The 7,168-nt window shown below is 44.6% G+C and overlaps 1 protein-coding gene across 4 annotated transcripts in view; it reads left to right on the forward strand.

Moving 5' to 3' along the window:
- The first annotated feature begins 399 nt into the window (after positions 1-399).
- Immp2l (inner mitochondrial membrane peptidase subunit 2) overlaps positions 400-7,168 on the forward strand; it is an 887,790-nt gene continuing 881,021 nt past the window's right edge. The window contains exons 1-2 of one of the 4 annotated variants that reach the window (XM_021202155.1): positions 400-455; positions 867-939. The gene's annotated coding sequence lies outside the window, so the exon portion shown is untranslated. Of the gene's footprint in view, positions 456-643; positions 944-7,168 lie in introns of those variants that run through there. The other 3 variants (XM_029540649.1, XM_029540648.1, XM_029540647.1) reach the window with 3 other exon arrangements.

Here is a 7,168-nt window from a genome sequence, read left to right on the forward strand (position 1 = left end):
GCTAGAGGAAGCAAAACCGAAGTTACCCACGTGCAAACAAAACAAAACCAAAACCACAGAACAACACAAGAAGTCCAGGCTCGGTTCCTGGCCTAAGGGGAGAAGCTGAAGATAGTTTCCGATAACTTGCTGCTTTTCCTTGCCCTTTTAACCATGCCAGGCTTCGACCTAGGGCTTAGACCGAAAGCTTCTAATACTTGGAACTGCCAGGCGGTCAGTACCGCCCCCTGATCTGACGTAAACCTATTTCTGGCTGTTGATCGACCTTGAGCCGCGTTTCGGGGGCGGGACTTCCGTAGTAGTAGGCGGAGTCTCCGGCTGCCGCCAAGCTGGGGGGTCGGGTCTGGGGCGAGCGGCGGCAAAGGGCGGGGCGAGCGGCGGCGGGGGGCGGGGCGTGCCGCGGCAAAGGGCGGGGCGTGCCGCAGGGACTTCCCCTGGGCTGAGCTGCGCAGCGGGTGCGCGGGGAATGGGGCGGCGGGTCCGGGCGGCTTCATACGCGGGTGGGCTTCGGCAGACCCTCTGTGTACCGGGCAGGGTCTCTTATCTCCGCCTTGTCCTCCGTCGAGTGGGCGTTGCTGGGAGGCGGGGAGCCGCTCGCTCGGCCGCTATCCGCGCGGTGGTAGCGAGCATGCGTGCGTGCGCGTGTTCCAGTGAGGCCGCGCGGCTTGTCCCCTCAGCTCGTCCTCCTGTCTCCCTCAGTTAGGGAACCCGAACCCCCGATCCGGGCGGGTAGCCGACCTCTTCTCCCCGCCCTGGGGGACCCACAGAGCGGCCGGGAGGGAGCGCTGCTCCTGGGGTGGTGAGCAGCTGCTCAGGCTGGAGCCACGGGATTTTAAAGGACCTGTCTCTGTCATTTTTACTTTTAGGATTTTGGCCAAATTGGGCGAGGGTACAATATTACCACTTACCCCTTCTCACCGAGGAAGAGCGGGAGAAAGGGTAAGTAAGTATCGCTCAGGGGCGGAAGGAGCCAGGACTCTTTTTCAAGTGGGGAAACTGCCCTAGGCAACTTGGGTCCAAATTCCACTTTTTATCAGGCTGGATACCCACCTTCAAAGGTCACTTGTCCCAAGCTCAAGCCTTTCTTCAGGTTCCAGAAGCCCGTAGAGTCGACTGGAAGTTTAGCAGCGTTCCTCGTTTCCTTTCAGACCCTCTTTAACCTGGCACATTGTTGCTATAGTTCCTCTCTGGTTCCTTGTCATCCTAGGTAGCATTCAGTAGTTCCTGAGACAGTAGGGCCCTAGGTAATCTTGGTTTTGCTTGGCAGTTATCCCTCCAGGGACCTTTACATTTTAAAACCCATCAACAGTGCAGGAAAGCACATGGGACCACATACAGGCAATTTCATATACTTGCAGTTCTTTTGAGTTCTTTCAGAATTATAGAGGAATTGGGGGAGGTCTATCTCAGGCATTGAGGTGCTTTTCTGAAAAGCCGAAGTCCTGGGAAGTTGACTGATTTCAAGTTATCATCTCTCTTCATTGGTTCCTCCCTGAGACTTGCCCTTCTAGTCTCTGTCTGGCGATAGGAAACACAGTTCCTTTCAGGTTGGAAACCCTCCAGCTTTACATTCATCTCCACCAACTTTTACTTAAAACCCCCAGGAGAAAGCTAGACTTAACCTTCAGTGCCCATCCTGGCACATGCCACATATGAACCTGACTTCCTTGAGAGGCAGATGTTTGCATATTATGAAAAACTCATGGTTGTTTATTAATGAGGGACTCTATCTCTGATGTCCTTTCATCGTGTGTTGAATGAACACTGGTCAAAATGGGATCTGTCTCCTGCTATCAGGGACAGGCGGATCTCTGTGACTTTGAGGCCAGCCTGGTCTACATAGGGTTTTCCAGGCTAGTGGAGGATACAAATGAGGGCCTGTCTCAAAAAACAAAAGAACAGAAACATCCCATAAAGAAAACAAACAAAACAGTACTTGGAGAATGAGACTGTTGGAGATGACCTGTTTTGGAGATGGGCCTTTCACAGGTTTCTGTGGACGTTTACACATAAGTCTGTGGAATTATATCTAAGTGTTAGAGAACTTCCGTCTGCTGCTGTCTTTGTGGCTTACAGATCAATAGTGCTGGGTGGGGCCAGTGCCGGCGTTCCATTTTTCTGGTAGAGTCAGAAATAAACTCGAGTGACTAGTGGAGGGTTGTTTTCCATAATGCATAGCGTTATAGTCATTTTCCCGAACAACAGATGCATAGTTTGGGCACAGTCACTGGATGAGAGAAAGTTTTCTGAGTTGTTCTGTAAGAAAGCTCAATTTGAGAAAACAGGGAGGCAGCTAAGGGTGCACTTAGGAGACTAAATCCTGAAGCTTGCCTGCCCTGGGGTTCTATGCAGTTAACCCCATTTCTTTATTGACATGAGAAGAGGCTAAGGTCAAAACAAAGTTACATTGGATTAACACCTATAGGAGTGTGAAAGTAAAAATGTGCACCTCACAAATTTGTACTATTTTGGTATTTACCTTTTAGACATGAAAGCCACAGCTCCATGTTAATTAGGCATACAGCTGAGGTATTATCTGTATGAGATATATACAATGTAATATACACATGTGTATATATATATATATATATATATATATATATATATATATATATGTTACCATTACTTGGTAAAATCATAACTTTCTTCCTTTTCCGGCTCTCCCTAAAGTCTTCAAGTATCAGAGGACTTTTATTCCTTTTATAGTCTATTGTTTTTCTGAACTGCTGGGGGTCAAACCCAGGCCCTCAGCAAATACAATACCACAGAGCCTCAGCCCGGCCTCCCATAGCCGATCATGTAACAGGCAGGTCTTGAATTGGAAAACTTTGGATGATAGGAGTATGCCACTATGTTTGGTATAGTTTCTGCACTCTTAGTTGCAGCCTTGGATCCTAGTTTTTATTTTATTAGCTCTGCCACTTGGGACCAAGTACAGTATTCATGCTATCTAAATAGAACCTAGAGGACCTAAGAAAGAAAACTGTACAAAACAGTGCTTGTTTGTACTTGCTGTCCTGTTTCTCTGATTTCCTCATTATTTTCTTTATAAATGTATTTTATTTTGCGTGCATTGGTGTTTTGCCTGCATGTCTTTATGTGGGTTAGGATCCCCTGGAACTGGAGTTACAGACAGTTGGTAGCTGCCATGTGAGTGCTGGGCACTGAACCCAGCTCTTCCCCAGGAAGAGCAGCCTGTGCTCTTAACTGCTGAGCCACCTCTCTCCAGCTCGGTCCATTGTTTGTGGATCTTCTTTAGGAAAGTGCCAGTCCCCCTAGAACCCATTTCCCCATAAGCACTAAGTCTCCCTGACTTAGGTATTTTCATAGGGAATAGCCTTGTACTTCTGACCCAAGAATTTCTGAAACAAGGATTCACACCTGGTGTGGCTTGATTTTCCTATATCAGATCATTCCACACAGGACTGCCTACAGAGAGTCAGCTTGAAAAACAAGAGAAGGGGTTTCTATCTGACACCATTCACAAAGTGAGACAGACAGGCTACCACATTTGGCTGAGTGCTCAAAGTTAGAATTTCTTTTTTAGAAACATCTTTGGCTTATAAGCATTATAATAAAAATGCTGCTGCTTCATGTCCAAACTGTCATGATTTTGCTAGGTTGTGGGTCTGATATAGAGCTAAGCTGTGTATTTAGCGTATCTAATACTTCATTTGGAGCTGAGAATGACACATCCACAGACACTTGACTTCGCAGCAGACATCTGGTTCGCTTTACTGAGGAGTACACTTTGTCAGTAGACTACAGGCACATCAGCTGTACTGCTGCAGCCTGTGCCATTTCTATTATGAGCTCCGGTCTACCGGGCTCAGGGTGATGTTCTATTCAAATGTCAGCCCCTGGCCATAGACGCACATTTCCCACCGGGGTCTTCTAGAGTCATTGTTCTTATGAGTGAACAAGGGGAAAGACTTCCTGTTCTTGGTGAGTTTTCACACTAAGTTTTTGTAGAAGAAAAATATTTTTAAAGAAAGCAAAACCTCACTTTAGAACCTATTGAGCTGAATGCCGTGGTTCACAGCTGTAATCCCAAGCCCAAATGAGGCAGAGGCAGGCGGATTTTGAGTTGTAGGCTAGCCTGGTTTAAGTCAGACTTTTTATTTTTTACATTTAAAAAAGGAACTTGCTATGTTTTAAAAGGTACATTTTCTTCTCCCCCACCCAACCCCTCCCACCCCCTCTGTCCTTTTCTTCTTTCTTTCTTTTAGACAAGTTTTTCTGTATAGCCCTGTCTTGGAACTTGTCCTGGGTGTCCTGGAGCTTGGTCAGTATACTAGGCTGGCCTCAAACTCAGAAATTCTGCCTCCAAGTTAAAAAGTCCACTTTCAAGTCTACTTTCTTACATATTAGCAACTTAATTTACAGAAAAAGAATAACAAGTAGCATTTGGGTTTCCAGATTAAATTACCAAAGCCTTTCAAACCCATCATATGCTATTAGAGATGATGTGTACGCTTAGATTCTTAAAATTTTCCATTTATTCCCTTTTGTCTAACACATTAAAAAAAAAACCCTTGGCATATAGGGTATGTAAAGTAGATATGTAAATCAAACATGTACTTATAATAAATCATAAAGCAATTCATTTAAAAATAGTTGTTTGGTATATGAATGCCTTCACCATTTATTACAGAAGAGAATTTGCATGGTAATGAAATAGATGTTCTCATTTATTTGCATACAGAATTAAATCTTGCCTGAAGACTAGATGCTTCAGGACTTAGAACATCTTCAGCACTTCCCATAGTGGGTCCATATTCTGATTTTATAATCATTAATGCCAAGAATGCTGTTTCATATAAATATGTAGTAAAAAAAAATGACAAAAATATGTTTAGGGCCAGCTCAGAAATTGTTGGAAATTCTATTCCAACCCCAAGGCAGAATTTTGTTTTATTACGTTGGATGAAATTCAAGTCATCAACTCAAACAATAATTTTTAAAATCAACTATTCTAGAGCTGGGCATGGTGGTCCAGGAGGCAGACAGAGGCAGAGGCAGAGGCAGAGGCAGGCAGATCTTGAGGCCAGACTGGTCCACATAGCAAGTTACAGGACAACCAGGGCTACACAGAGAAACCCTCTCTTGAAAAACAAATCAAAAATGAGCTGTTTAACATAGTACAGTGATGGAGCCATTGATTTGGTACTTATGAGGAATGATGGTTGGAAAATATGAAGGTTTTTGTTTTTCTTAATTATGCTATTATGGCCTAGCAGTGGTGGCACACACCTGTAATCCTAGCACTCAGGGGGCAGAACCAGGTGGATCTCTGCGAGTTTGCTTGTTGTAGAGCCAGCTCCAGGACAGCCAGGGGCTATATAGAGGAAGCCTGTCTCAAAACACAAAAAAATTAAAAAAAAAAAGCTATTATGTCTTTCTAAGAGCAGAAAACTTTGCATGTACAGGAAAAGCACTGCAGCTTGTAACGTCCAGTAGTCTCCAAGGTGTGAGCTGAGGCAGGTAGCACTCATGATGCTCTGCAAGAAACCCCTTCAATTCATTTGGAATTAACTTTGGTCATTGGGCACTCGGAAACCTTGTTTCTGCTGCTAAGGTTTATTTGTTTTTGGTGTTTTGTTTGTGTCCTGTCCCTTGATGTTATGCCCTGCTGCGCCCTTCCCAGTTTTTTTTTTTTTTTTTTTTTTTTTTTTGATGTAACTCAAGTTGTAACTCATATTTTAAAAGCTGGTCTAACTGACACGCATAGTCGTATTTTGGAGAAGATTGTGTTCTGATAATCCAGCACGACTAAAACGCCTCTTCCGTGTTGGCACCGAGGGACATCTACCAGTGCTGGAGGCCTGCCTGTCCTTTTGGATTTGAGAGTGGGCTGTGTGGCCTGGGGCAGAGTTCCTCATCTGTAAGGTGGGATAAACTCGCAGGTGCTGTGAGATTCAGTGATTGTAAGGTAGCATAGTGTCTGCCAGGGGATAGATGGTTGGTTTTTAGTGGTTACACTTTTCTTCCAGGTCTTGACCAAAAGAGTAGCCATTCTACTCCTTGCTTACCTCCCACCTCTCCTCAGAGCCAGGACGTGCAGCCCCAGTAGGAGGGGCTTCCCATGGGATTTGGTGGTGGCAGGGTGGGGATAGGGAGCTGAGAAAGGATATGGAGCACATCAACAGAGGGAAGCAGTGGTGAGCTGATAGGGCAAGGAGACACCCTTTTGCTCAGTCCAAGGACATACGGTAATGAGATTTTTTTGGGGGGGGGCAGTGAGAGTCACAGAAACAACCATATTTTTGATAGTCTGTTTTGTGGTTTTATTGGGAACCCCTCTCCTCCCCCATTTTGAGAAGGAGTCTCACTATGTAGTTCTGGCTGTCCTGGAACTCACAGAGAACTGCCTGCAGTGAAGGAAGAGATGGACTTTTAGAGAATATTGGTGAAAGGACTTATGGGCACATGGCTGCTGAGCTGGATGTGCTTATGGGCACATAGCTGCTGAGCTGGGAGTGCTTAGAAGGTAACTTATACATAAGATCCTAGAGTATAACAGGAGACTGAGGAGGCCAGAGAAGGCTCTGTGAGTTCTTGCCATGCGGAGTGTAAAACTGAACACACATGAAAGGATAAAAGTGTTCAGAGGACATATATAGTTATAGAAAGAAAGAAAATAGCTGAGTCTAATAGGCATTAGGCACTATTGAAACTAATGGTCCCGCCAATAAAAATGCAAGGATGCTAAAAAGGAGTGGCCAGAGAGGTCAAGAGACCTGTTAAAACTTACCCATTGATCACAAATCCCCAGAACAGTGCAGTTCTAACCTTCAGTCCTTAGGGCGAACATTGGATGTCTAGACTCGCTTATATCAGCTTTCTGCTACTTTTTTCTCTTTGACTTACCTCTCCCCATTTATATCCTGCGCCTCTGTTAACATTGTGCTTTTTCTCTCTGTGTTTCTATAAGATTTCACATGTAAATGAGATCATGCATTGCGGAGCACTTTTTTTCTATTTCTGGCTTATTTCCTTTAACCAATGGCTTAACCCAGATATTCAACCATATTATGGCAAATGACAGGAGGGATTTTTCTTTTTTTCTCTCTCTTTCTCTTTCTCTTTCTCTTTCTCTTTCTCTTTCTCTTTCTCTTTCTCTTTCTCTTTCTCTTTCTCTTTCTCTTTCTCTTTCTCTTTCTCTTTC

The sequence above is a fragment of the Mus pahari genome, chromosome 7, assembly GCF_900095145.1.
Source record: "Mus pahari chromosome 7, PAHARI_EIJ_v1.1, whole genome shotgun sequence".
Classification (NCBI taxonomy): Eukaryota; Metazoa; Chordata; class Mammalia; order Rodentia; family Muridae; genus Mus; species Mus pahari.